Genomic DNA, 12,129 nt, shown 5'->3' on the forward strand with positions numbered 1-12,129 from the left:
CTGTTGGTCAACCATTCCTTTGTTAGCCAACCATCCCCTTGCTGGTTCGATTGCTATTTAATAGTCTAGGGCAGGGCCAGGGGCAGGGAACCCTTTTCATCCTGGAGACCAAGCTGCTTTCTAGGCAACCTTCTGAGGGCCATGTGCTAATGGTGGGTACCTAGAGGAAAAAGGAGTGGAGCAATGAATGTGATTTTTACCTTTGTGCAGTAGGCTAGTTTCTACACACACACACACCTATCCTCCATGCAGACAAGCAAGAGGTGTTATCAGAGTTCAAAGGCACATTTCGTCCAGGCAAAAACTGAAACAGGGCTAGGGAGGGGTTTGGCAGTTCTGAAAAGAGTTCTGAGGGGCAGTTAGAGAGACCTGGAGGTTCCCCACCTCTGGGGTCTGAGGTTCCTCACCTCTGTCTTAGGGTGACTGGCTGATATTTCATCCATGGGAGCAAATAGATGGAGATCTCTCTGTGTTTTTGAATGGTATGTTGTTTGTTATCCAGTCAGTGGTGTAGCACAGGGGTGGCTGCCTCGGGTTCAAAATTGTTAGGGGGAACAAAATTTCTTTTCTTTTATTCTTTCTGAATGTTTTTATTCAGTTTTACAAAAGTAAGCATCAAAATCATGCCACACATCAATAAACACAACAACAACTACAACACCACTGTCTCACCTATGTATGTAACAAAGCACATTGCACAAAATTTCAACACGCAGTGCTGCCTCAATAAAGTTGTGTGTGCTTCCATCGCTGGGCTCCATCGAAAATGGCTTCTCCATGTAAACCAGGAAATGACCTCTTCAGACAACAGAACGATTCTTCTTATCTCTGTGGCTACTATCTTGTGGTGACACAGACACCATTAGGCAGTTGAATGTGCATGCATGCTCTGTCCACTTCCCAACCCCCGGGTACTGGCAACCCACGCTACACCACTGTATCCGGTTCAGAAAATGCTGTGGACCAGAGCTTCAAGGTTGCTGTTGCTTCAGCAATGACTTGGTTTAGACTGAGCTGGAGGCACCACCTCTTTATGGTTGTCATCCAGGCTGTTGCTTACATGAGCTTTGCTTTCCTCCTAAGTAGACACATCTGTAGCCAATTGGGCACTTCTCCAGTGGCCCAAGAGCTCCTGCTTGGTGTGTCATCCCCTCTGATCCTAGAGGTAAGGAATGTGTGTCTAGTGCTGGCTGGGAACCCAGGAAAGCGGTGTTAAGACTTTAAGTCATGTAGCTAAAAGGTATGAAGGGTTCCCTACATCTGCAAAGCAATCTAGGGTATGCGTTGTCCTGCTCCCCCTGCTCCTCCTCTGAGGTAACTTGAGGTTTCAGGCCTGGACAGGACTGAACCCTGACACATACTCCATCAGTGTTTTGGGGCAGTGACTTTGGGTGCTTTCCAAATGTCACTCTTTTGGAGATGGGGTCCAATCACACACTGACAAATTCAAGTTGCACAATTCAAGTTGATTTGGTGTTCTTGTGTAACAAGCCTGCTTTCCCTCAAAATCAGACTCTTTTTTTTGAAAGGAAAATAATGGAGAAATGCATTGGAAAGGGTGGGATGACAGTTGCTAAAGATTTTGTAATGCAATCTCACAAACAGATCCAGATGAATGTTCAATAAGCAGCTGATGTGCAAACAAATCAGTATGAAAGGGCAACAAACAGGTTGACTCAAAGTGACCACTCTCATTTATCTACTTATTTGGTCTAGGTTTTAGAGGATGGGAATGAAGTAATGAAAGAGCAAGTATATTTATTTGATTTGGAACAAATCTTATTTTGTTTTGCTGATTCGTTTCCTGTTTCGAGCCTTTGAGGCAAAGCTCAAGATCAATCAGATCAATCAATGCATGAGCCAGGGTAATAAATACTTTCCCCCTTTCCCCACAAATATTTACAACCAAAGTTTGCTCAATCATTCCAAACTCAAGACACCTGGAGGAAACTTATGCAAAACTTTCAGTGGTTTTTTTTTAAAATGTGGGACAATGTTATAATTAACACTTTTACCCTTTTCCATAAATAGCAATAACAATAAATAATATCAGCTTCAGAAACGTGTTCCTCTTTAGTATTGCGCCTTTGTCCTTAAATTATCCTTGTGCAACATCTTTAGAACTGGCTGGAGGGGGCCCCATCTGGGAAGTACAGTTTGTTAAGAGTGCTGAGAATTGTTAGACCAAGTACCGTATTTTTTGCTCTATAAGACTCACTTTTTCCCTTCTAAAAAGTAAGGGGAAATGATTGTGCGTCTTACGGAGCAAATGCAGGCTGCGCAGCTATCCCAGAAGCCAGAACAGCAAGAGGGATTGCTGCTTTCACTGCGCAGCGATCCCTCTTGCTGTTCTGGCTTCTGAGATTCAGAATATTTTTTTTCTTGTTTTCCTCCTCCAAAAACTAGGTGCGTCTTGTGGTCTGGTGCGTCTTATAGAGCGAAAAATACGGTATTCCCTGGGAAGACCTCCCTGAATTGTTTAACCATTCTGGACATTCAAACTCTGTGAGGGGAATAGAGGTCTCCTAACAACTCTCAACACCCTTAACAAACTACACATCCCAGAATTCTTTGGAGAAAGCCATGACTATTTAAAGTGGTGTGATACTGCTTTAAATGTATAGTGCAGATGGTATCAGAAAGAATACAACCTGCTGAACACAAAACAGATGATTAAATTTAGATCTTAGAATCATTTGGTAACTTCCTAATGTCTTGTTCTGGCTGTTTGTTTCTGCTTCAAGCCTTGGATGTTTTCTGCATGCTTAGAATCACATTTAATCACACCTTTGTGATCTCCAAGCAGTATAAACAGTAGCTCTTGTGAATGTGTTTCCGCTCCTAAACAGCGCAGCACATTATGGGTTTTGTAATCTTAAACTAGCACAAATAGCAAAACACTCAATAAGAAGCACTCAGTAGATACTGTGCAGTCCATCTGGATTTTGGTGAGCCTCCTCTAATTTTGGAACACAATTGAAAAGCTAATGTAAGCTAAAACTGTGCTGCCAAGTTGTATTTTCGATAGAATTTAGCTGCAACTGTTGATATGCTCATAGCAGATGGAACTTAGATTCTCCACATTTATGTTGGTCCATGCAAAATGAGAATAAGCCTTCAGTTCTGGTTTGTTTTGTTTTCTGTACCAGCCAGTATCAAAGAAGACAATATAGCAAATCATTATAATGTACCTAAGCAATTGTGTAGTGCTCTACAGAGATTAAAAGTGATCCCTTACCCTTTCAGTAATGAGTTCATGCCCTGAAGGACGAAGTCTTGTTGTCCTTATCCCTGGCCTCTTTTGCTACAACTGTTATTATCAGCTGTAAATGTTTCCATGAAACATTAGGTGCTTTGGTCAACTGCAATAAAATAATTCTGTATAAGCAATGATAGTACAGTTGTTCCCAGAATATTTCCGTGTCTGAAAAGTCTTACTTTCAGAAAAATGTTTCCAAATGGTGCTCCTGTCAAATTGAGAGTCATGTGGTTATGTAAGTAAAGTGTTAAACATAGAACAGGGATGCTACCCTGAACTCCTTGGATAAATAAGGGATAGAAATGTGATTAACAATACAAAACAAGTACATCTGGGGTCACTTGTGTCAATTCTGACTTTCAAGTACATGATGCACCCTCATTATATCTTGAGTCTTGAATTTACACATTTTATTAATTTTTTCCCCTGTACTTTATATACTGCCATTTACTGTAATAGTATTGTCAAGTTCAAGTTCCACGTTGGATCTTATGGAGGAAGAGGTGAGGCTGGACAGAAGTTTCAGGACCATGGATAGTTCCAAGTGAGCAGTTTGCTCTGACAAAGGTTGGGAGCAGACTGTGGTCCAGACTTCTCCAGGGCCAACCGTTTGGGCTGTGGTCCAGACTTCAAGGGTCAACCCTCTGGCTTGAAAACAGGCAGCCCTCCTCTGTTCCATAGCTACCTCCTTGGGCCATAGCTACCTCCTGGACTGGTGAAATGTGGTGGGAGGCATCTGTTTGCTCAGACTCAGGGGAAAGTGCCTGTGAGGGCTCCTGTCCATCAACTGAGGCACATTGGCCTCCTGACCTCCATTCCTATGCCTGATCCATTTTCTTACACACACACAATTTAGCTAAAGTAGCTATATAATAACTACTCTAATCCTATAAACTAACAGTAATCTCATTAGACGAGAAAATCTGGAGTTCACTCAGCTATCTACAGTGGTACCTCGGTTTAAGAACAGTCCGTTTTAAGAACGATTTGGTTTACAAACTCCACAAAACTGGAAATAATCTCTTGGTTTGAGAACTTTACATTGGTCTGAGAATGGAATCCAAATGTTGGAAGAGCACCAGTGGCGGGAGGCCTCATTAGGGAAAGCTCACCTTGGTTTAAGAATGGTTTTGGTTTAAGAACGGACTTCCGGAACGGATTAAGTTTGTAAACCGAGGTACCACTGTATTTAGGAAAGGGTGTGCATTGACGAACTTGTATCCATTCTTGCTGCCGCCACTTAGTATTGCCCACGCTTAACACATAGGACTACACACCACACTGAAATTACACTGTGCCTTTAACCTCCTGTTGTAACAAAGAAGTGGCACCTGAGTTTACTTTTTTCCTCCTTCCTCCCATTCCCGTTGCCTTTTGTGTCATGTCTTCTAGCTTGCCAACCTGCCTTATCACTGACATTTGAGAGCTACTCTGGGAGCATCTACTGTATATTCCTGAGGGGTGGGTTAAATGCTTATAATGCAATAGAGCACCAAAGGCACATCTCTATTGGAGCTTCGTACAGTCTTAGCTCAGCACAGAAGTGCACAAGGGAAAAATAATTTCATTTTCCAATTAGTTTTCACTTTAGGCATTTAATTCATTTAGTGTTCCAGTTGTTTCAATTGCATCCATTTCATTTTTTGTTTTCCCCCCATTGATTTTCATGGGAGCCCTAGTTAATGTTCTGCTACCAGTAACTTGGTCTTTCTCATCCAAATAGCATGACATTGCTGTGAATTCTCTTATCCCTATAGGGGATTGGATTTCAGATAGATAAAGGATCCTTTTCACTGCCCTCCCCCTGCCCCACATCACATAGCATTATGACCTGTTGCAGTGACTTTCATATTTTTATCCCATATAAACAAATGTATAACAGATTGGAGAAAAAAGAAAGAAAGAAAGGATTTTCACTTAGAATGCATTTATTTATTTTCATGAACGAAACAAATGAACTCTATAGGGCTCATTCATTTCATTCTCCTTTCCTTTTCAAAATGAATTCATACCATTAATTCAGTAGTGTTACAGCCAAACTAGAAGTGCAGGAAGTCACTTTATGATCTTATCTCCTCATTCATACTTGTTGGCACAGAACAGGAAGAGAGTTGGGCAGGGCTGGGCAATGTTTGACTACCCAGATATGGCTGGATTAAACTCCCATCATTCTTGGCTATTGGCCATGCTGGCTGGGATGATGGGAACTGGAGTCAAACAAGATCAGGTGGGCAGGTTGCATACCTCTTCTACAGATAGAGTAAAACTATTCCAATAAAAGACTATCTACTGTAGTATTATTTTGGTCCATATCCAAAGGGAATATGTTTGGGTTTTTTTGTTTACTACTTATTATTATTATTTTATGCCACCTTCCTTTCAACATGGAACCAAAGTCAGCATTCATATGGTTTTCAGGCTGTCAATTCCATGCAGGAATTTACCAAACCCACACCTGTGTAGCTTCAAAAGGATCCAGCCCATGTCTCTTCATACCAGCCCTCCTCTGTGGGATAACCACTCTCATTTAACCAACACTCTTAAGTCTAATTAATGCATGAAGGGGTTAAGACCATAGAGTAAGCTGTCCTGCCAGGCTTAATTCACTTCAGTATGGACGAGTTAATCAAATGAATGCTCCCCTCCAGTAAACCTGGGCAGCTCAGTGTGTGAAGAGGCTTAGCTGGTTGCTGCAGCTCAAACCACTTGGCTCTTAAAAGCCGCTATAATTTAGGAACTTTCACCACTGTTTTACTGCCTGTGTAACATTTTCTGAATGCTGTATGGAAAATCACATGAATCTGATCTTTGGAGAATTTGTAAACCATTTTTAACTTGCCAAATGTGTGGTCTTTTTTATGCTAGATGGAAGTAGGAAACTTTTGAATAAACTTGGAAGGATATATATTATAGGTCTAACAGCCTACGTTTCCATGCTTTGTTGAATATTTTGTGATTCTAAATCTCTGCTGGGGTTCTCTCACCAAAGAGTACTTGCCCCAAACCTTGATCTTGGCATCCAGGGAATTCTCCTTTTTATACTTGTTTTTCCTTGCACCAACATCCTCAACCTGGTGCCCTCCAGATGTTTAGGACCACAGCTGCCATCATCCCTAGTTAGTATGGCCAATGTAGGGCATCTGGTTAGGAAAGGCTTCTTTAAGAGTTTGGATTTGATATCCCGCCTTTCACTCCCTTTAAGGAGTCTCAAAGCGGCTAACATTCTCCTTTCCCTTCCTCCCCCACAACAAACACTCTGTGAGGTGAGTGGGGCTGAGAGACTTCAAAGAAGTGTGACTAGCCCAAGGTCACCCAGCAGCTGCATGTGGAGGAGCGGAGACACGAACCCGGTTCACCAGATTACGAGACTACCACTCTTAACCACTACACCATACTAGCTTGGGACCCTGGTTCAGCCCTGGTTTTTCACTGTGTCTTCTCAATGCAGGACCTGGAAGTTCTCAGATGCTGTGGCAGAGAAAGGAACGAAAACAGATGGAAGGCAGAGCTTTCCAAGTTTTGAGAATATTTTCTGACTTTCAGCTATTCTGTTAGATTAATCAAATCTGGTGTGTGGAGTGTGGAGAAGACGGGGGGGGGGGAGGGCGGATAAGAGTTCTACTGAACCTGTGCCTTTCCGTGTGATTAAACAGAACAGACCCGCTACTGTGGAGTGTTTTTGCCATGCAAAATGACACACAAATAATAGCAACTTAAGGGAGCTGACATCTCCAAGCCTCTTACGAGCCTAATTCCGTATATATCTTAATTCAACATAATGCTTCCATGAATAGGGACAGAGCTAATTCTTGCTGAACTTAATTTACATCAGTGTCTAGTCTGGGAGAGCATTATGTCTTCCAGCTTCAATTTGCATGACTGGCAAATGGGCCCCCCAGCTCAATGGGAGGCCTGGGCAACCTGATCAGGCGCCAGCTTTTGTTAGCAGCTATTTAGAAGAAATAGGAAGGAGAGGTGGAGGAGGTGACCGCTGGGAATCATATATATATATATATATATATATATATATATATATATATATATGTATGTATGGGGGTATATACTCCTGCCTAACTAGGTTCTGTGTCAAGGATTCCGAAAGGAGCGGCAGTTGTATATTTCACATCGACAGGTGCTATTATTATGACATGATGTATGTCGTGCCTTTTGCAAGCCTCAAGGCGTTGTTAGCAAATTACAAGCCATTAGAGCCAGGCAGAGCTCAGCAATTTTCCTTCTCAGGGGGATGTGCAAATATTCACTTTGGTTCAGGTCCAGCTGAGTTTGCCTCCTCTTCTACTTTGGCTTTGATTTCCTTCTTTGAGCTGAAAACAACAACAGCAAACTAGTTGTAACTCAAGAAAATCCATCAGTTTCCATTGAGCTCTGCGTCTTTTGTTCAAAAGCGGAGGCTTGGATTTCACAAAGCCATAATGAAATCTGCATGTTCACTTGAAACTTGCTGGAAAAGAAACGGGAGGTTTGGCCCAGAAGCTGATAGTTATCAACTGCCTAAAGATCACCAGAATCATTTTCAGTGACAGGCTGTGTTCACAGTTCTGTTTATTGTGTACTCTCTGTGTTTCCACTTTTCAGGTTTTAATCTGTGTTCACACTATGGCAGTGGCATAGCATGGGGGAGGGTGGCTGTGACCCCGGGTGCATTTTTTGGAGGAGGCGCAACTCATGACAGAGTCCCTCATTGGAGCCTGGCTCCATTGTGCAAGAGAGCTCAAGAGGTTTGCACCGGGGGGGGGGGGGTGTCAACTCTTATTGTATCTTTCTCAACATGGCTATTTAATGATGTCAGTTTGTTTTGGTACTTGAAGTATATTCTCCCTATGCATCCCCCCTATGCCCTTTGCTCCCTACCCCTCTCCTTGGAATTTGTTCCTGCCTAATACCTCCAGGGAGGGATGCGGGTGGCGCTGTGGGTTAAACCACAGGCTTAAACCACAGAGCCTAGGACTTGCCGATCAGAAGGTCAGCGGTTCGAATCCCTGTGACGGGGTGAGCTCCTGTTGCTCGGTCCCTGCTCCTGCCAACCTAGCCATTTGAAAGCATGTCCAAGTACAAGTAGATAAATAGGTACCACTCCAGCTGGTTCGCCAGAAGTGGCTTAGTCATGCTGGCCACATGACCCGGAAGCTGTACGCCGGCTCCCTCGGCCAATAAAGCGAGATGAGCACTGAAACCCCAGAGTCGGTCACGACTGAACCTAATGGCCAGGGGTCCCTTTACCTTTACCTTTAAGACATCCAGGAGCACTCTGTTGGAAAGGAAACACTTTGGCAAACTTGGAAGATAAAACAAAAGATGAGATTATTATGACTACTACTATTATTATTAATACAGAATGCGGCAGATGGAGTGGTGACTGGGAGTGGCTGCTGAGACCATATAACATTGGTCCTGAAAGACCTACACTGGCTCCCAGTACATTTCTGAGCACAATTCAAAGTGTTGGTGCTGACCTCCCGGGCGTTTGACGGTCTATTGGTCCCTGTGCCACCACTGTGCTCGCTTCCCCGCTGCCACCAACCCGTTTCTCTTGGGTACACACTGAGTCCAGACAGTTGTTAAAATTAAACCAATTAAACAAGTTAATTCTATAAACATTAACAAGTTTATGGTGTCAGATAATTTTTTCTTGTCAGTTTCTTAACCTTAGTTTCTTTACTGGCCTATACCTTCCTAATACCGTCTGTCTGATTATCTCAACTGTCTGACTGACTCCTCTTAACAGATTCTCTCACTCTCTCACATCAGACTAACTCAACCCACAGACTTATCCTCCCTCTCTCTTCTCTAACTCCAGACTGACTTCTTAACAATTAACCCTAACTCTAACTCCTCCCCTTGGGTTCCTATAGGTTAGTCATTTTACAATTAGTTAACCCTTTCCTTATGAACCCAGTATGATGTCACACACCTAGGAGGGCAAACGCCACACCCTCCCATCAGATGTCAAGGAAATAAACAACTATCCGACTTTTAGAAGACACCTGAAGGAGCGTCTCCACCCCCATCATTCTGCCCAGATGCTGAGGTCCAGCACCAAGGGCCTTCTGGCGGTTCCCTCATTGCGAGAAGCAAAGCTACAGGGAACCAGGCAGAGGGCCTTCTCGGTAGTGGCGCCCGCCCTGTGGAACGCCCTCCCATCAGATGTCAAAGCGATAAACAACTACCTGACATTCAGAAGAGATCTTAAGGCAGCCCTGTTCAGGGAAGTTTTTAATGTGTGATATTTTAGTGTATTTTTGGTTTCTATGGAAGCCACCCAGAGTGGCTGGGGAAACCCAGCCAGATGGGTGGGGTACAAATAACATCATATTATTATTATTATTATTATTATTATTATTATTATTATTATCTGAAGGCAGCCCTGTTTAGGGAAGTTTTTAATGTTTGCTGTTTTATTGTGTTTTTAATATTCTGTTGGAAGCTGCCCAGATAGGCAAGGTATAAGTAATAAATGATGATGATGATGTTGTTGATGATGATGATGACCATTTAGTAGGACATCCCTATTTTTATCGGAGAAATGTAGAAGGGTATGCATAGATGGGGTTAATTCTCTGGAGCCTCAGATCCTGAGACTTCTGAATGCAGGCAATTCCAAGCTAAACTGGCATGTGCCTTGTCGAGATTGCTGACTGGTCTCCCTTCTCCAGTCTCCCCTTTTGCTGTTGTTTCAGATTTGGGGAACTGCCCCTAAATTGGGTTCCTCCCTGCCCCTGCCCCCCCCGGCACTACTGTATGTAAACTGCTTTGTGCTCCTTAAGTCACATGAATCTAAGTGGGATGGCAGGTTCCCTGGCTGCAGCCTCCTTTCCCTTCCCTAAATCCTGGTTGCAGAGGACAGCCAAAGAAAGGGGGGGAGGAGGAAAACCTGACAGCATCCAAAAGTTTGCATCTGTCAGATCATGCCGCAGCAATTCCTTCTCATATTAAAACCAATTGTTTCGAAAAGTGGTTTGGTTGTTAGAGAATAAATGTGTTAGCATCTGGCGTGTGCATGTACTAGGGAACAAAATTCTTGCCTACCTTTTAAAATGCTAATAAACTCCCCACTTAGTGTAGCTGGGTCTTTTCTTCCTCCACAGTCTTTTAAATGTTTGGAACATTTGTTCCAAAGTAAAGTACATGAAGAGAGACCTTGGGATTTTCTTTTCTGGTTTGTGTGTGCGCACATTCGTGTGCATATATATGTATGATAGAGGAGATCATTCCTTCTTAGGTACTGGATTCTTATCATTCCCCAAGACTCACAATGGGAACAATATTCTGAACTACCTTTCTGACAAACAATCACATTGAATTATTCATTGGGTGTGTTTTTCACATCCTTTTAACAGCCTCCGCAGAAATGATGCAAGTTGACTCCTGACACAATAAGCAGCAGCCATCTGTTCACACAAGCATCTCCCCTCCCCACAAGTTTGTTAGCAAAATCATTCAACTAGCACTTCTGACCCCCTCCCCCCCCCCCGCCTTGATGTGATGCTGAGGAAGAGCAAGCATGCAGCAATCAGATGCAAATTCTGAGATTCAGTTGCTGGTGCCCAATGACTGGGGATGCATAGGGTGGGGTGAGCTTGTTGAAACAGCTGATCTGTACTTTGCTTTCCAGAGCAGGAATGGAAGGATCTGTCAATTTTAGTTCTCTTAGTTTCTCACTTTTCCGATCTTAGATTCAGTTCTCCACTTTCTGCAACATTTTGTGATTTTGTATTTTGTCTTCAGTATTTTAGTGCAAACACATTTTCACATGCTGCTTTGACTAATATATACATTTTTTATCTGTTAATTTCACCAATATATTTAGTTTTATGCACACTTTTCCCTAATATATGCACTTCCGTACACATGGTTTGGTAGGTGAACTGTATAGCAAAAGTTGGATGAGTGTGAATGTCAAAGAATAGCTGAGTTTTAGTTCTCATATTGTTTCTGAAAATGTGAATCTGATAGATCTGGCCTCAAATGAGATGTGAATTAAATCCCCTGCAGCCCTACTCGGGATACAAACTCTCTTGCCAACAGCCAAAAGGATATGGAAAAAAGCAGAATTTCTCTGAACTTTGGTAGAAAGATCATGGAGTTGGAGAGAGGGCTTTATAGGCCATTTAGTCAAGTAAAGTTCAGCCCCCACCCCAATGTTGTTGAATTATAACTCATAATCCACACCAGGCTTAGCCAATTGTCAGGGCTGATGAGAGTTGTAGTCCAATAATATCTGGATACCCAAGATTGAAGGACACTATGTCAGTTTTCATTTCTTGGTACAGAAAGTATTGATCAGATGTGCAGAGATCTTTCCTATTCTACTTAATCCAAGAGGCTTCTGGAAGCTTCTCTCTGTGAAAGAAGCTAGCAGAAGGTTCATGATGTTTGGGTTATTTCTTCAGAGAAGCTGAGTGCAGCTGGTTTAAACTGGTTCTCTTCTCTCTTTCTGTCAAGGTCATGGTGGCTATAATAATAGGCCAGAAGGAGCCTGGGTTTCACCTTTCTCTTTCTGTCTCTTTTCCTTCTGGTGTGGTGTTCTGTACATAGTATGCTATAGGGTTAAGGTTTAGTCTTACTATAAGTTATTGGAAGTTTAAGTCTGCTGCAACTGGATTTCTTATGGACAGGGCCAATCTTGAATGTATTGGATCTGTAACCATTATGCTCATTTGCCTTCAATAGCAGTAAAGCTCTGCCTCTGGTCTATTTCTGGGAATCCTGCAAGTGTTTACTCTGCTAACTATACACTGGAATCTGCTCTGGATCAATATTGAGTAGAATTTCAATTACACACTAATCAAGTCCAACCAGAGATAGTGCATCCCCAACAGATGTCTGTCCCACCTCTCTATGAACACCTC

The 12,129-nt window shown here is 42.7% G+C and overlaps 1 long non-coding RNA gene across 1 annotated transcript in view; it reads right to left on the bottom strand.

The window, feature by feature from the left end:
• The window catches only part of LOC310750811, a 47,924-nt gene that overhangs the window by 7,457 nt on the left and 28,338 nt on the right, over positions 1–12,129 (bottom strand). Inside the window, exon 2 of the long non-coding RNA XR_014542299.1 lies at positions 3,239–3,362. This is a non-coding gene — a long non-coding RNA (uncharacterized lncRNA). The remainder of the gene's footprint in view (positions 1–3,238; positions 3,363–12,129) is intronic.

Source organism: Podarcis filfolensis, assembly GCF_964270895.1.
Source record: "Podarcis filfolensis genome assembly, chromosome: 15".
In the NCBI taxonomy this organism is placed as follows: domain Eukaryota; kingdom Metazoa; phylum Chordata; class Lepidosauria; order Squamata; family Lacertidae; genus Podarcis; species Podarcis filfolensis.